Source organism: Rhinolophus sinicus, chromosome 1 (assembly GCF_057876585.1).
Source record: "Rhinolophus sinicus isolate RSI-liver-muscle chromosome 1, RSI-T2T, whole genome shotgun sequence".
NCBI lineage: Eukaryota > Metazoa > Chordata > Mammalia > Chiroptera > Rhinolophidae > Rhinolophus > Rhinolophus sinicus.
The window spans coordinates 201,337,659-201,356,042 of record NC_142501.1 but is presented as its reverse complement, the minus strand read 5'-3'; the positions used below and the strand labels follow the sequence as shown (position 1 = coordinate 201,356,042).

The window sequence follows — 18,384 nt, the reverse complement described above, 5'->3', positions numbered from 1 at the left end:
CCTTATAAGGGAAACTTCCCCTGGTCACTTTATCAAAACCATCCCTCTTGCCTCATCACTCTTCCATTTCTCTGCCACTGTCCATCATTCTTACTCTCCTTTTTCTAGAGAGTCCTTACCACTACCTGACACAAGTTTATTTACTCCTATTTGTTTATCTCTCGTCCTTTGCTAGAACTTGAACTGTTTTAGGGCATGTAACTTAGTTAATTCACTACTGAGTATCTGGCATATTATGAGGGCTCCATAAATAGTTGCTGAGTGAATGAATGCATGAATAACTTTGAGCCTTAGGTAGGACCTTTATCTCAGTTTTACAGATGAGGAAGCCAACACTTAGGGAGGATAAGAAATTTGCCCAACATCACCCAGGGCTAAGACCAGGTCTTGCAGAGAAAAACCTCTCCTCTTGATCATTGCTCTAACTCGCCCCCCTCCACACAGCCATTTCCTTAACATGCCTAATAACTGAAGCTTCCCTGAGACCTCAGGTTCCTAGGACGGAATGAAGACACTGAAGAGAAGAAAGGCCACTAAACAACATATAGGGAAAGGCAAAAAGACAACTGCAAGTGTAACCCTGAGAAACGTCTGAATAAAACTCGACTAGCAACTTGTACAGAGTTAACATGGAAGTAAGTCCTACTGAGGGACAGTAGAAAGAACAAAGCTTTTAGAGTCACGTGTAAGTGTCATTCATGTCTCTGCCACTAATTACCTGTTCACTTTTTCAACCTCAGTTTTCATATCCATGAAGTGGGGATACTGCCTCCCTCCCCTCCACCTCTCAGTTGTTGGCAGAAGGAAATGTGACAATGAATGTAAAGTTTCTGGCACAAATTTGAAGTAGAATGAGTCACTCACTAGTCATGTTCCTCTAATAAATCCTAATGCTAAACATCTGAAATAAACACTTGAAATAAAATTTGGTTTCAGTTATTCATCTAGTCATGCATCACATAAAAAAGCAGAGAAGAACAGTGCTGAGCAACTCCAAAAAAAATGACAGCGTTTCCCCAGAGCACGTGAAACTGAAGGACAAGGGACTCGTGGCAATCACAAGCAATGTCTAGTTCCATAGAAGGTGCTCCAAATTTCAGTATATCTGCTGTTGATCAGGCTGGGGGTGGGGGAGGAGCAGCATCCAAGTATTTATTTGGACCTAACTAACGACCTTCATAAGCATTCTTAGGGAGGTCACCTACTGGTCAAATATCTGCCTGAAAAATGTGGAGTGAATGAAAGATCTTTAAAAGTGTTGGTAAATTTCAGTACATATTCACCAGAACCTTTGCCCTTGAATTTGTATTAACATAATTCTCAGATGAAAAAATTTACTAATGTTCTAGCTCTGAGGTAGTCTTAGAAATTTAGCTTCTCACAATTTCTATAGTTGCTGAGAGCAGGGTAGTAATGATCTTCGGTTACGTTATGGTTGAAGTGATACAAAAAATTGTATTTTTTCCTTACATTGTATGAGAAGCTATAAATGGTTCTATCACCTCTAACACAGCCTAGGGAATGCAACACATTTTTAATTTTAAGGGCCTGTCTCTGTTTTTTGAATCAGAATATTTTCTGGATAACCTCAGAATCCCAGTCTCCCTTAAAGGAATATCAGTTGACAGACTATAACCAAAAACATGGATTTTCATTTCTTCGTTTTTTGTTGTTGTTGTTGTTGTTGTTTTGTTTTGTTTTGTTTTGTTTTTTCCCCCAGGCATTAGTGAAATGAAGACATACTTCTCCTTCTTCTGTTTGGTCAGGTTGAAACCTGGATTGCTTGTGTGTTTTTTGTTGTTTAATTCTTCCACATAGGTAACATTTAAAGAGTTGAGCTAGGTATTATAAAGAATATCTTTCAACCGCAGCCTCTCTCCCTTGTGTGGGGGAATTCCAACTGCATGTTCACTAGTTTAGTAACTTCCTGACTGCTTTAAGAGGGGCACAAACGTGCTCTGGCATTCCTTAATTACTCTTCAAACTCTTCTTTTTTCTGAAAGCAAATCAATGGGAGCTCCAGATATTGGAATAATTGGTGTAAACTGTTCCCTTTGAGGTATTGAAATGCAAATGCAAAACTCACATTGAGAGAAAAGAAATGATAAGAAAATCATCCAGCAGACCTCTCTGTGTAGGTTAGACCTCTGCCAAAAGAGAAAATCAATTCTTATATCAATTCATGTATGGATTTGGACTAAACAACTATCGATAATTTATATTCAAATATTATCTGCCCCAAGAGAGCACTTTACAATGGAATCACAACAGGTGCCATCCTGGAACTCTTCCTCTCAATATATACAGTTTGAAAACAATGATGAGCGACACCATCTGTGTCAGGAGAGGGAGAGCGGGCATGGCTGCTGCTGCTTCCATCAGGGAAAACGGGAAACGGGTCTGAAACAAGGTCTTACCCCCAGCTGCCTCTGAACGCAGTGACTGCCACATCTCCCAACATCAAGTCCAACTATGTCCACCAACTTGTCTGACATGTCGGGACCCACGCCACGCAGGGCCAGAGTCTGCGCAGATGCTGATACGCACATACCTCGAGTAAATTGGGATGAGGAGTCAGTCACACGTGGCGGAATGCAGAAGTCAAGATGATGCCACCTGGCTGGAACACTAGGCTGGAGTAAATCAACGCTCTCCACATCACAAATAATGAAAAAGGTGTTGTTAAAATTCTCAAGCCAGTAAAGAAGAAGAAAATCAAGCGTGAAATACAGATTTCGGAGAATTTGTGAGGTAGTCCCAACATCATCACATAGGCAGACATTGTAAAGACCCTGTGTCACAAACCCCCACCTTGGTCTGTGAACACGTAAGCAACACAGGCTTCAAACAGTTCCACAGACATTAACAGACGATGATATTCGATTTTACTCATACGAGGTCGTGAAGGCCCTGGATTATTGTCACCGCATGGGACTCATGCACAGAGATGTGAGGCCTCATCATGTCATGACTGATCATGAGCAAAGACATCTGGGGCGAGTAGACTGGGGTTTGGCTGAGTTTTACCATCCTGGCCAAGAATGTCATATTTGAGGTGCTTCCCGATCCTTCAAAGGCCCTGAGCTATTTGTAAACTATCAGATGTACAATCCTCATTTGGATGTGTGGAGCTTGGGCTGTAGGCTGGCAGGCATGATTGTCCAGAAGGAGCCATTTTTCCTTGGACATGACAATTGTGATCAATAGGTGAGGATAACCAAGGTTCTAGAGACAGAAGATCTACATGACTATACTGACAAATACAACACTGAATTAGATCCACGTTTCAATGATAGCTTGGTCAGGCACTCTGGAAAGCGATAGGCGTGCTTTGTCCACAGTGAAAACCAGCACTGCATCAGCTCTGAGGCCTTGGATTTCCTAGCCAAGCTGCTGCAATACTACCACCAGTCACAACTCACTGCAAGGGAGGCCGTGGAGCACCCCTATTTCTACATTATTGTGAAGACCAGGCTCTAACGTGCTCGTGTAGCATGCCAGGGGGCAGTAGCGTCAATATAATCCCAAGGATTTCTTCAGTGCCAACCCCCTCACCCCTCAGACCTATGGCAGGCTCACCAGTGACTGCTGCTTCCAACCCCCTCAGGACACCTGTTCCAGCTGTCCCTGGTGCTCAGAGATAATGGCGTCTTCTGTCCTGATGCCTGAGCAGAGATGGGGGAGTCCACTCTCTCCTTGACACAGCTTGAGCCCGGAAAGGAGGGGTGAAATATTTAAGAAGCACCCTGTCTGAACAGTTGCTTGTGGATTTATACTAGTTCAGTCATTATATATATATAGACTGATTTTTTTCACTCAAACTTTTCATAACTCAGGGATTCCCTTAAAAATTACCTGTCCATGAATATTTCATAGACAAATTCTTTTCTCCCCTTCCAGATTCAGTTCCTCATCACTAAAGAACAAAAATAAACCAGCCTCGAATTTAGCTGCTGCGTTGAGTGGAGATCTCTTTCCACTCCCACCATCCCTGCCTCACCATCCTGTACTATGGGGATTTGTATCATGCTGTTCTCCAGAGATGACAAAAGTGTAGCTTCTTGAAGGGAGGTGGGAAGGAAGGGGGAAGAGAAGACGCAACCCAAAGAGCAGTGCCCTGCTAGTCACGTACATCCCTTTACCCCAAAAGTGCTGCATTGGGATCGTCCTGGGGAATCCAGTGGAAATATGTCTTAGTTGCACTTAGATGCCAAAATCTACCCAAAGTGCAGACGGGTCCTGAAAATTTCTGTTCATTATGAATCGTGTCTTACTGACCTAACCCTAAATCCAACTCAAATAAAAAGGGAGAGGATGCTATTCAAATTTTAAACTAAACTTTGGTCTAGTTTAGTTTAAAATTTGAATAGCTTCCTGTCCCCTTTTATCTCCCAACATGCTCAATAGTTGGTGGAAGGGGGAAGGCAAAATCTTTTTCAGTTTTATTTGACTTAGTCACTTTAAATTCAGTTAGTTACTGGGTATAACTTATTGCTTTTCACAAAAGAAAAAATATTGTCTATATAGCTTTCACGCTAGCAAGTCCTTAAGAACTAACGGGAGATGTGACCACACTGTTTCCTTTTAAGCTTTTACCTCTTTTCCTCCTACCTTCCCCTTCCCTCATCTGCCATCCAGTGAGAAGGACCTGCCCCTTGGTCTTGTAGACCCATGATTGTGGGAAACTGTAAACTGTCTTATTACCACGCTGCCATCCCTTGCTGTGTGCACACTCATATACATATATTAGATTGGTGCAAAAGTAATTGCAGTTTAAAAGGTTAAAAATAATTGCAAAAACCGCAAGTACTTTTGCACCAATCTAATAATACTTTGTCCTTCATAGGTGAAAGATCCAGTATCGGAATTCTTTGGTGTAAATAAATGTTTTGTTTTGTTTATCAAGGTTAGATGTACGGTCCCTGTGTAAAGCTCTCGCTGGGTGGGTGTCTCACCTTCATATCTGAGGGGCCAGCATCCCTGTAGCATGGAGGCTTCCTGGGCAGGGCGAAGAGGCCTTTAGAAAGGACCACAGGCCACAGCGTCTCTGGGGATTACTGATCCTTTGCCATAAAACTCATTTTGTAGGCTGGCAGGTACGCTCAGCAGTGCAGGGGTTGGGGATGGAAAAAGACTCCAGTTTTTGTGTGTAAAGTGGATTTTCCACTGTAATCCAACCACCCACATTTATCATGTTCCTTTGAGGAAGCCTAGTTTCTTAAGCACAATAGTTCTGTATTTTCTCCTGTTATTTCATAACAGTAGCTGCTTGTGAGGGCTAGGAAAAATTCTTTCAACATAATTTAAGGCTTAAAGTCTTAGTTCCCCATTCTGCTACCTTTATAGGTTCATAAGCCTTTCTCATCTGGGTGTCCCAGATAAAAGTAATTATTTGAGGAGTTGGATTTAATAAAATTATCTAACTTTGTAACCCATCTTGGCTCTAGTAACTTTGTCAAGGTGATGGCTGTACAGAATACAATGGTGAACTTTAGAGGAAGATAAAGTCTCCTTTTACAATGCTTCTCAACCATAGGGAAGACATTCTGACTGTGTGTGTGTGGGGGGGGGGGCGATTTTCTTCCTGGAGGCCACTTAGAGTGGCTATTTCTCGTTCTTGACCCTTTTATGCCCTAGAATGCTTTGGAGGTTACCATGTTGAATTTGTGCAGAAGCTAAAAGAGCTGATGTGCGGGAGACGCAATTTATGATTCTGTTTGCACTGGATTGTGATTTGAACAGGACACTTACGATTAATAAATTCTTTCTTTTGAGGTGGGGTGGAGGGTTGTACATGAAGACTGCATATCCTACCCTTGTAGCTCAAAGAATCCACACGGAGCAGCCACTGACATGGGGAGCTGCGGACAGCTGGACCTCTTAACACACAGCAGACCTTGCAAGAAACGGAAGTTGAATGCAGAGGACGCTGAAGGGCACCCAAGAGCCTTTTAAAAGAAATAGAATCTTGTAAATGCTACTTAAGAAGTCACTACAGAAGCGTGAAAAAAAGACCCAAGTGAGTGGGGCGGAGGCAAGTGTATACAGGGTAACAGCTTCTTCTGCTTTGTTGTAAATTCCCTCATTGGTTCCCACTGTCCCGGGACGCGATTTCTCAGCACTGCCTGTGTCTGCACTGATCAGAGGGTAGGAGATGCCCGGCAATAGAAGACAGTTGTGTTGGCAATTACTCTGACAGGTTTTTAACGGGTTTTTTTGGTGTGTTTTTTTTTTTTGTTTTTTTCACTTTGTTTGAAGTACCCCCACCCCTTTTTAAGTTTGAAGTCAGAAGTTCTCCTCTTCCCCTTTGATTTACTGGTTGTAATATACTATAATTGGTGTAACTAAAACGAACTGTGCTGGGAAGAAGCTGTGCCGTGAAGGACTTTCATTTATTATTATTATTATTATTTTTAATAAAAACATTTAAACAAAGGAAAAACAAAAGGAAAATAATGGTAAGGCAATGCATAGCTGGTGATGCTATTTCTCTTTAAGAGAGGGGACTCAGCTCTTCTAAAACAGAATGACAGGGGACGTGGCCTCAACAGGCCTGGGGTTGTATTGTAGCTTCACCAGCTGTCAGCGATATCAATATCACTTACCCGAACTTCCCTTTTTCCCTTTGTAAAGTGAGACTAATGATGTTTGCCACAAAATCTATGGGTGTGTTCAATAAATGTTAGTTGAATTTAAATCGCGTCTACAAAGTTAGTAATGAAACCACTCAATACCTTCATAGGAAAACCAACCAAGGAGCAGATCAAACTGTTCACGACTCTTCGTTGTCGTGGGTGAGGTCAGTATTGGGTGTGTTCTATGTGTGTGTGTCTTTTTGCAAGTAATGTGATCTCAGTATGCCTTAGTTTGCTCATCTGCAAAGCAAGGCTAATAGGACCAACTCCCTAATTTTACCGTTAGAAATAAATTCCGAAAATGTGGATGTAATACAAAGCAAAACACATAGGGAACCAGTCGATAAAAATGTGCTGCTACTGATTTTTTTTTTTTTTAATAAGAAGAACACACAAAATTCATTCAGAAAAAATTTTAGGTTGTACTTTGTGTCCCGGATACATCCTAGGTACTGAGGATACAGTGGTAAACAAAACCAGAGGCCCTCCGCTCCCATGTAAGTACTCCCTGGTAAAAGACAGGACAACATTAATAAGGATAAATGTCAGTAAAACAAAGTAAAGATAGGGTAACTGCAGGTGTGTGTGCGGTTATGTGGGAGAGTGTATGTTTGGGAGCAATTTTGAAAAGGTAACCCAAGGGTGATCACAGAATGTCTCTGAGGAAGGAAGGTTTGCGCTCTGACTTACATGATGATAACTAACCAGCTCTACACTCCCAATGTCGGCAGGACTTTGGCACAAGCCAATTCAAGACGCATTTTCTGACATTCTGCCGCCTGTCATTTCTGTAAATCTGTAGTACTAAAGGAGATCCAGATTTCAATATGTGAACTTTGTCCACTCTGCTTTAACAAGTTATCCCCAGCTGCATCACAATTTCCAGAAGGGAGACCTTTAAACTGGTGAACCCATCACACTCTTTGGAATGAGAGGTTCCCCGTTGTGAGACTTATTCACTGGATGTCAGTGGACTTGTTACTTAAGCAATCTGAGCTTCAGTTATCTCATCAAGAAAACAGACCTGAAACAAATCCTTCAAGGAACGCTTCTGGCAAAAAGTGCCTGGTGCAGAGCAGACCCTCAAATGACAATCAGTGTTTCTATCAGGTTAAGAGCTCTGCTGCCTACTAGCAACGTGACCTTGGGTGAGTTGTGTAACTTTTCTGTGCCTCAGTTTCCGAATGTATAAGACAAGCATGATAATAAACATAGTAATACCCCCTTATTCGGCTTGCGGTGAGACATCACTGAGTTATCTAAAGCCCTTTGTATGGGTCCAGATACAGAGTAAAACTCATTAAGGCATTGTTAGCATTGCCCATAACTAGCATATCGGCCATGAGAGCATGTGATCACAGGCTCAGAGACTACTGTGGAAAAGAGAACCATAGATTAGAAATGATGATGGACCAAGTTGTCCCCAAAGAAAATTTCCCTAAGAACAATCACCGGTACCATTTTGGCATCTTACATCTAGAGATTTTAAAATATTAATGAAATTTGTCAAGACAATGGTGTGGTCAGTAAGTAAGAACCCTTGCTTTGGATCATTTGCCCCTTTTTGATGGATTTACACATTTCCCTAAGATTGAGTCCTAGTATCAACATACAGCTCTTCACTCAACACTGTATTTTATGTGCTATTTACAAATCACACACGTAATTTTAAAACATGACCTTCTTTAAAGGGAAGCATTCAGATGAATCTTCTTAGTTTTATGTTGCAAGGACACATACATCTTCTGTAGTCAAATAATTACGGGATATTTAATTTAGAAGCTCACCTGCAGTGGTTGTGTCCAAGGAGAGGAATTGTGCTACTTTTCACAGACATTAGTAATTGATCCGGACACTTTTTGCCCTTGACAACCCTGAATATAGACTTAACACTGAGTTTTAGGACGTCATTTCCAAGCAAGCAAATTGTGGAAGAGGAGACGTATTGTCCATCCCTGAGGGGTGTAGAGTCCTCAGAGGTGAACACAACTTTCCTGAGGTCACACAGCAATGGACCTGGAATGACAACCTAAGTTTCCAGAATGCTCACTCTCATCCACGCTCCTTGTGACCAGCTATTAATCGCCTGCCTGCACAGGGCTGTGGACCTGGGAGGAATGGAATTACAACACAGAGTACAGTCCTTCATCTCTGCTTGAGTTTAATACACTGCTCCTCAGGTTTCCTGCTTTTGATTTCTTTGTTCTCCTTTCTAACTCTTTGCACTAATGTAAACATCCTGTGATATCTAACCTGAAAAAGAAGGAACTACAGGCTTTAGACAAACCTATTCAGCTGCACTCAGACCCACGAAGAGCACCTACCAGCAGCAGTGTTGAATGCAAATAGGAATGGTGATGGCCTCGCCCATAACCTTGCTTGCCTCTCAGTTACTCACGGTTTTGCTGAGAACTGAGCTCACTTGCTCCCCTGCCCCAAGCTTCTTTCTTAATATTTCACTTCCACAGCCCAAACTTAACTGAAGTCAGTGACTAGGATCCAGTGGTTCAGCGAATGATTGTTTAGTGTCTGCTGATGCTCATAAAAAAAAAAAAAAAAAGAAAGAAAAGCATGGCAGCACAAGAAAAACTCTGGGAGCAAGTGTGCTATTAAAATAAGAGAAAACACTCATTCATACCAACCCACACACTCATGCTAAAAATTATTAACAGTGGAAAAACTGGCTTAAACCCAAGCTCCAATTAATACATGTCTCTATTAAAATATAGTCTAAATTTGTTAAATAGGAAAACGATGAGTTTTTGGAGGTTGGCTTTATTAATTGTTCTGCCAGCAGCATGGCAGAATGAAAAAGGGAACACAGCGCCATTAGATCTTACTTATTTTAATTATGAAGAGCACCCTGTAACTTTTCAACCATATAACTTCTAAATTGAAGCATGGCAGTTTCTAGGATGTGATATATGGTCGTTCCTTGTGTACATTTTCTTAAATGCCCATCTGAGGCTTGTTCAGTAAACAAATGGATATTATCTAAAAGTTGGAGGAAAAAATTCATTATATGTAATTGTTCAAAATTGGATTCAACGTACAAAGCCAATAATAGCAGAGGGAAATGATCTATTCAGCAGAACATTGTATAGCCATTACAATGATCACCTCTTTTTCTTTATACAATAACATAATAAAATGAAAAGCATAAAATTCTTGTGTTCAGATAAAAAAGAATGAAAATTCAGCATGTACATTTGTAAAACAAGGAACTATAAAATCAAAAAGAAGGAAGAAAAGTGAAAGAAAAACTGAAAAGAAATATACCATAATAGTAAAAGTGAATGCTTCTTATAATGAGAATATGTAATTTTTAATTACTTCTTCTAGATTTACCTTTTCCAAATTTACTCCAATGGGAGGAGAGGGGAAGAGAGATGGTATTAGTTAAAAACAATTCACTAAAAAAAAAGAAAATCCTTACTTTGCAAATTGTAAGTAACCTAAACAGGTAAACGGGGGCACAACAGGATGTTGTCGTTACACAAACACCTGTCATATGATCTATTTTTATGAAGCTGTTCAAAAATTATAGTTTGAGAAAATATTTATGATACAATCTTAAATGTAAAAAAAAAAAAGGATTATAAATCTCTATATGCAATAATCCCCAAAATGACTGGTGGAAATACACTAGAGCCACGCAGCCATACAAGACATTCCACACAGGTACACTAACTCTTCTACTAGCCACAGTTTTAAAGGTAAAAAGAAACAGGTGGAATTAATTCTAAGAATATATTTTATTTCATACAATGTGCTCAGAATATTATTTCAACATGTAATAAAAAAAATTAGTGAGATATTTCACATCATTTTCGTATTGTCTTTGAAATTAGTCTGTCTATTTTGCATTGACAGCACATCTTAATTCAGACCAACTACATTTCAAGTGCTCATTAGCCACGTAGACCCTCCTGGACGGTACCATATTAGAGCGACACAGAGAAGATTAGAAACTGTTATCTTTCTTTTCAACTTTTCTCTATGGACATGTGCTTTGCGTTTCCTCAAACACACATCTATTTAATCAGTAAGCATCTACCTTGCATGCCTTAGTACTTGCATCTACCTAAATTAATTCATTATATTTATGTACTTGCATCTTCCTAAATTAGTTCATTATATTTCTGTCTAAATTAATTAATGTTTATATTTTACATTATAGATAAAATATTTATCTTTTATATATTACCGCATGGCCTTTACAAATAGTTGCCCATTTTATATACACTGATTTCCTTGTCTGATGTCTCCCCCCAGTGCCTAGTACAGTACTGGACTCAGTAAATATGGATGGGTCGCAACATACAGAATATAATGAAAATTCATGTTGAACAGAACTGGCTGCTGTTGGTTGGAGGAGCCTCCGAGCAAAGCCAAGTCAACTGTTCTTCAACCACCGACATAAGGCAAACAAACAAGGCCACCATTATTTTATTTCTCCTGAAGTGTTAAAGCCAACTTGAATTAACAGTTTACCACACATAAAGATGACATCCATTGGCCAACATTTAAACATTTTCTCAATGTGATTAATGGGCTGGAGCAATAAGATTCTCCAGTAATCAAACTCTCAGTCATGAGTCTTCAAATGAATTCTCACCAAGTCTTCATAAAAGTGAGAGTAGGAGGGGGACCCCAGAAGACTGGGAGCGGTGTGGAGAGAGATAGCTGGAGTGGGAGGACCCCGGGGGTGATCTGAGAAGTGCTCTGATGTTTAATATCTATCATTCTTAGGTGACAGGCCAAGTGTACGTCTTCCTGTCTAGGACAGTGCTTAGAACACAGTGAATGCTTACTAACTGCTTCTAGAACAAATGGACAACGCACCATTGATCTAATTCCCTTACTTCTCAGGACGCCCAGGAATGCGGCCCTAACAGCAAGCACAGGCTCACTGGGTAACAATTCCTGAACCATGGTTGAGTTCACACCAATGAAACCAGATCATTGCCCAAATGATCTGTCTATTCCCATTATCCTTTTAACTGTTGCTATTGACCTTGTGTCATAACAAACAAAGCCCATGGCTGCGTAGTTCTCTTACATAGCAGCAGGCCCCATCCATTCAGTGCTTGTTATATACACAGCGCTGGAGGTTATGGTCCCACATAGAGAGTAAAGGAACTGCTAGGTCAGCCTACTTGTAACTAACAAACACACTTGGCTTTAATCTCTTCTCACAAAGAAGATGTAGAATTCTTTTCTTTTTCTAAATAATATTGGTTTAAATTTTGAACTCCAGCCACTGAATATTATCCCATTAGCTATTAAAAACAACAATCCATTCAGAAGTGAGATGTAAAAGACCTTTACTCCTTAAGGAGTAAACTCACCACCTTTGAGTGTCTTCTGCGATCTAGGTGTTAGTTGGCAGTGGTAGGCACAGAGGGCTTACTTAGGTCTGTCCCTTGAGCTAATTAAATCTTGAGCAAGTTATTTCTCTTCTCAGAGTCTCAATTTTCTAAGTAAAAGGGAATAACGAAAACTAAACTTGCAAAGTTGGTCATTTGGAAGATTTAAAAACACCAGCGGAGTGCTTTTTCTACAATAGATGCTAAATTTTTCATTTCAGTTTTTGTTCATGCATCCTTCTTTTCATGAAAAATGAAAGTGGCAAAAGGAAGTAAAACAAACTTTGATTTATCTCAAATTGTAAAAACTCTCAAGTTTGCTTTTTATGGTTTGGAAAAAAGAACCTCGAGCCAACACACAGAATTTGGAAGCAGCCTGTGGGTTATAATAGGTTTGCTAGGAAACGATTCGAGTGCCAGGAACTCCAGATCAGAAGAAGATTTATACAATTATATCACTTGGTCTAAATGTGATTATACATTTTAGTGATGAGCAGTATAATCTTGTAGGTAAAGCCAGGATAATAGGGAGAAAATAGTAAGAAGAGATTCAATTTATTAGAGAAGTTTTATAGACTTACTGAAATGGAAAACATATCTGTGCGACAAGCAGGCATTTTCCATAATGGCTGGAGATCAGCAAATTATTTCAGATAATTGTGTGGAGAAAGAGAGGGTTCAGACTAGCAATTCTAGGAACATGAATACCACACCCGCCAGGGAGGCAAACTCTGAGAATCAGGAGAAAAGGCAAATGCTAGAGATGTCAATCCTGTGTGAGTGCCAATTAATGTGCTAAGTTTGCAACTAGACGAGAAATTAGAAAAGTCCAATGAGAAAGTTCATGAATGATCTAGTCTGATTTGGAGAGAAAGTGGAAGAAGAGCCTGGGGCTATATCATGACACCAGGACGTCTGTTTGCAGCGATGTATTGATAGAAAAATGAAATAAAGAGTCTCATCTTTGTACTCACAGTTGGTGATGAGTGATCATGCCCGGCCAGGATGGCAACCTTGAATATATAAACCACTGCCAACTAACACCCTGGCTCTCAGAAGACACTAGCAGATCGTGAATTTGCTCCTTAAGACTCGCTGAGGCTGTTACTCCACAGCCCTAAATGGACTGGACCACATAGGAACCTGAGAAAGCTTTACTGCTCTTTCCAGCACAGGCTCTGATCAGAGGGAGCCTGAAACCAGACCTCTGTGTCCTCTTGCCTTGTCCGCTGCACTGTATGCTTCTCAGAACTGGTAAGAGCCCAGGCCTCCTCTACCCACCCTGCCTGGCTGGAAGGCAAAACGTGAGAGCACAGGTTCATTGACGAGAGGCGTTTGTGAGAGCCTGTGGAGGGAGTGTGTACCCTGAGGGTTCAATTCATAGCCCCTCTTGTTCCTCTCATGACAAGTTTTGTATTAAAGCAGTGACTCTATGAGACCCTATTTCACAGTGTGCCTGCTTTGGGTGGAGCGTAGTGTTTCCCCCCCAAAATTACGTTGAGCTAATATCACTATGACAGTTAAACTAACAACATAATAAATCGAAATTTAAGATGGGCATGTTGTCGTTTATGTTTCATTTCACTACCAAGAGAATCTAATCTTTTTTTTGTCTTATAAGATCACTTGAGTGGCCTTATTAATTATGCAAACGAATGTCCGCTGCTGTGGGAAAAGCAGTAATGAATAAATCTCATGCTTGTGCTGCTTAGCAAAAATTATTTCCTCCCCTATTATGCAGAGCTGGTCCCAGTGGAGAAGCAGGGCAATTCCAGAGTAAGGGATTGCCTCACAGAGAGGGATGAGTCAGGATGGAGAGTCTAGCTCAGACCTGACCTCAGGGGGCACCCAGGAAGGTTCACTCTTAGCACAGCATGTGGTTGACGTAGGAAGCACCTCAGGACCCAGAGCCCTTATCAGCAGGCTGTGGGGAAACGACTGAAGAGGTGCGTGTGAGGAGAGAGCTGGCACCCCAGAATCCAAGCACCGCAGTGAACTGCGGGGAGATAGTTAGGGAAAAGAAACAAAGCACGTGGCTGTTGGGACTACAGAAGATTCACTGGCAACAGCGACACCTTGTGGCAATGACGTGTAATAACCACAGTGGACCAGAATCGTTCCCTCTCCAATGGGCTTCCACATGGAACTGACTGACACTCTGTGAATGAAGGTTCTTGAATTCTATAAGAACGAGAGGAAGAAGTGGAAGCACAGGAAACCTCAGGTTTCTGCCTGCTAATGGCCTAGGTGGTGGTCTAAACAATACATTTGTAAAATTTGAAACCAAGGGTCCCTATGACTTTGAGTAAATTTAGGTTTAAATCGTAGCTCTAGAAATCATATCCCTTTCTCTCTCTGTCTCTCTGTCTCTGTCTCTGTCTGTCTGTCTGTCTGTCTGTCTCTCTCCTTTTACATATATATATATATATATATATATATATATATCTCACTGCCAACTAACACTGGCTCCCAGAAGATACTAGTGGTTTATATCTATCTATCTATCTATCTATCTATCTATCTATCTATCTATCTATCTACTCTCCTTCAGAGAACTAGCCTGTTACCCCAGATAATCAGGAACCCCCGGGGTAGTAGCCAGAAGACAGTAGCCTGGATCTAACGGTCACATGCTCTGGACTTGTGGCAGGCTAAAGATAACATCTTAACCTAAGTTATATTTCAGCTCCTGAGCTCTAAAATGGAATGACCCCCTGGCTACCTTCCCAAAGGACCAGACAGAGGGACAATGGCAAGGACCTCAGAACTGTCCTCAAGGCCTGAATAATGATTCGTTACCCTTACCTTACTTCCAACCAATAAGCTCCCAGCACAACCATGAACCTCCTAACCCGTGGTGTCATGTGATTTTGCCCTTTATAATCTGTAATGTACACGGCATCAGGGAGTTACATTTTTAGTGCATAAGCTCCCGTCTCCGTGTTGGCCAATTCAATATTAAACTATTACCGTGTTCCCCGAAAAGAAGACCTAGTCGGACCATCAGCTCTAATGCATCTTTTGGAGCAAAAATTAATGTAAGACCCGATCTTATTTTACAATAATATAAGACCAAGCCTTGTATAAGTCCGGATCTTATATAATATAATAAAGACCAGGTATAACATAATATAATATAATAATATAATATACTATAATACCTGGTATAATATAATATAATATAATATAATATAATCCTGGGTCTTATATTAATTTTTGCTCCAAAAGACACATTAGAGCTGATGGTCCCTCTAGGTCTTATTTTCAGGGAAACATGATATTTTCTTTCTACACTGAAAACTCCTGCTCGTGCATTTCTTTGGGCCACTACACAGGCAGGCGGACTCAAGAAAAAAACTTGAGTCTGGTAACAAAATGAGAGAATGTTATCATTAGGTTCTGCAAGGTTTATTCCAGGCCATCCCACTTGCAATAATAATAAAGCACTATGCCTGACCTACGTTAATCTCACTATCTCCACAATAACCCTTAAGGCAGCTTCAGTAGGACCATTTTACACAAAGAAAACTAAGACCCCAAGCATTTGAATAATTTGCCCCAAATCACTTAGGTTGCAACAGGCTGAGCAGAGACTCCCACGCAACTTCATTGGTCTTCAAAATCCTGGGCTCCCAAGCTTTGCAGTCCTCACCCCCACCCAAATCTAAAAATAAGTGTCCCCAGGTTCTCCTCTACTGCCATCACTGCTAGTCTAAATCAAATGCGCCCAACTGATGAGCCCAACATTCCCCCAAAAAACAATTATTGCTTTGCTTAATTTCTCAGTTTAGCAAGATTTTAAGAAAGTATTTTCTTTTTTGATCTTCCTACAACTTAATAAAATAGATAAAGGAAAGATTATTATGAGCTCATTGATGGAAATTTAGAAAAGGGCTCCCTGACTTACCCTACAGCAAAGAGCTAGCAAGGGGCACCGCTTAATGTACTCATTCCAAAGGCTGGCATCCCCAAACAAGACCCATACTTCACCCCTGGGTACACGGGCCTGTGGAGAAGTGGCTGGTAGTCAGAAAGTGCAGGTTTTATTTATTCATTCATTCACTTCTGTAAACGGAAATTCATCAGGCATTTACCACCTACTGGGCATGATTCTAGGTACTGAGATAGAATAGTGATTGAAATAAGGACCCCGTTCTCTTGGGGACTGCATCCTAGTAAAAGAGACAGAAAATACAAAATGAAACAATGTGTTTTGGATTAAGTGTCAGGTAGCAATCACTGCAATAAAAAATGAAAAATAAAATAAAACAGAGCTGAGTAAATGGATGGAGAGAACCGGTAAGCAAGTCAGGGGATCTCTCCTGCAGAGTGACACCTAAGAAGAGGCGAGGAAGAGGACCGAAGAGAAAACTTCAAGTGCCAAAGCTCTAGAAGATAGTGTGTTTTATGAAAGAATGGGGAGGCTAGTGTGACTAGAGCCAAGGGAGCAAGCAGGGGATGGAGCCGTCTCACACAGGGCTGGACACACCCTGGAGAGAAGGTTAGATTTTTACTGCAAGAATGGTAGGAAGCCATGGGCGGGTCTGGTGCAGGCCTGCAGCAGAGTTGATTTACATTTTCCAGGACAGCCCAGGGTCATGTGGAGATTAGAGGAGAGCAATGGGGTTGGAAGGTCTTCATGCAGGGAGCAATCCTGGAGAACTGGGTGAGGAAGCAGGCGCAGTTTAGGTGAGAGAGGTTGATGGTTCAGAGTAGCATGGTCACTGCAGCTGGTTTTATTTCCAGCTTTGCAATACTTGTAAGTCCCGTGCCCCTGAGTTTGATGAACCCCTTCAGTCTCAGCTTATTTACTATTGCAAAGTACAGTTATTAAAAACTTCACAAGTCTGGAATGAGAGTAGATTTACGAAATGAACGCATATATATCAAACTACATAAAGCATACATCATTGTTTTTCCTCTGCCGTAGAGAAAATATACACAGCAGGAGCTTAATAAACATGATTTGATTCAGAAATTAATTTGAAATATACTCATGATTTAACGAAAGCAAATGCCAGCTTGTAAGTACCAACATAAGTTTTACCACGAACTTCTCTATTTCAGTATGTACATAGCTCTCAGTTCAAGTCAAGGAAATCAAAAGTAGTTGTCGGAAAACACACAAGTGCCAAGAATTTGCTCTTGTTATACACATTCTTCCTTAAAGGGAAATAGAGAGACATGGTCTCACACAGGAAATCAATCTTAGTTTCACCACTAATCCCTGCCACCAGGCCTCCCAGTAAGAAACTTTCGGGTGGTCCCATCATAAGCACATAACCATTGACTAAATTAGAAATAAAGTATAAAATAATAGTAATTTTACACCAAAGTATGTGTGTGTTTTAATGTTCCCTAAAAGTCTGGATTAATTAAAAAGAAAAATAAACTTATGAGCTTCTAAATTTTATGATATGAGATTTCAAAACTACTTAAGTAAAATAATTAGAAATATTTAGAGATATTTTCAGAGTTTGAATGTGGTTTGGATTTTTAATACAAAAATAACCAATTCTATGTTAATGAGTAATAAAATAAGCGAGTAAGCACGTAAAATACAAGTGCTGCTTTCCCTCTGAACAGTACTAGAAATTCCTCCGAAGGGATTTCGTTTGACTCTTTTGATCTCTGAGTTCATTTATATTTTAAGATAAATTCTGATTTCACTACACGAATGACCCTAAACCGAGCATGGCCCTAATGGTAGGGTTAAGATTCCGCAAGTCTAGGAAAAAGGAGAAACACTTCGCTCCCAAGCCTGGCCCACGTTCCTTAAACACTGTCTGTATGTTTCCGCCACCTGCTGGTAACCACGGAAATTTACATCTACAAGTGAGCGATCCATACACAGCCACTCTTCCTTGGTTTATTTTATACTCCCAGATTTCCACACGTTTTAGGAAAGTTTATCACCTCTTTGAAATTGTTAGGTATCACTTTGTCGTTCTAAAACGTACCTATAGTCATCAAAATGTAGAAAAACACAAATAAGAAAATAACCCCTGCATTCCCGCTTCCCAGAGATAATCTCCGGCTGATAAAGTCTAAGAACACACAATTCTGTAATGTAATGTTTCACCTAAAACATATTGTCAAAATTTCTGTAGTCTAATACTCTTATAGTGACACTACATGTAATCATATGAAATGTCGTTTTATTTTTGAACATTTGGGGTTAATTTTCTTTCCTTGTGTTTTTTTTTTTGGGGGGTGGGGTGGGGTATAGCAATATCCTGGTTTAAAAATTTGGACTCAGCTCTGAGTTTTTATACAAAAAAAACAAAAAAATTACTAGACATATACCTCCCTAGTCAAAGAATGTCAAAATGTGAAGTCTTTTCATATATACATGGCCAGACGTCTATACCAACGCAGAC

General features: G+C 40.4%; 1 protein-coding gene and 1 pseudogene across 2 annotated transcripts in view; one reads left to right on the top strand and one right to left on the bottom strand.

Moving 5' to 3' along the window:
- KCNIP4 (potassium voltage-gated channel interacting protein 4) overlaps positions 1–18,384 on the bottom strand; it is a 1,020,161-nt gene that overhangs the window by 859,460 nt on the left and 142,317 nt on the right. The window lies entirely within an intron of this gene.
- LOC109453827 (casein kinase II subunit alpha-like) lies at positions 2,494–3,644 on the top strand (annotated as a pseudogene).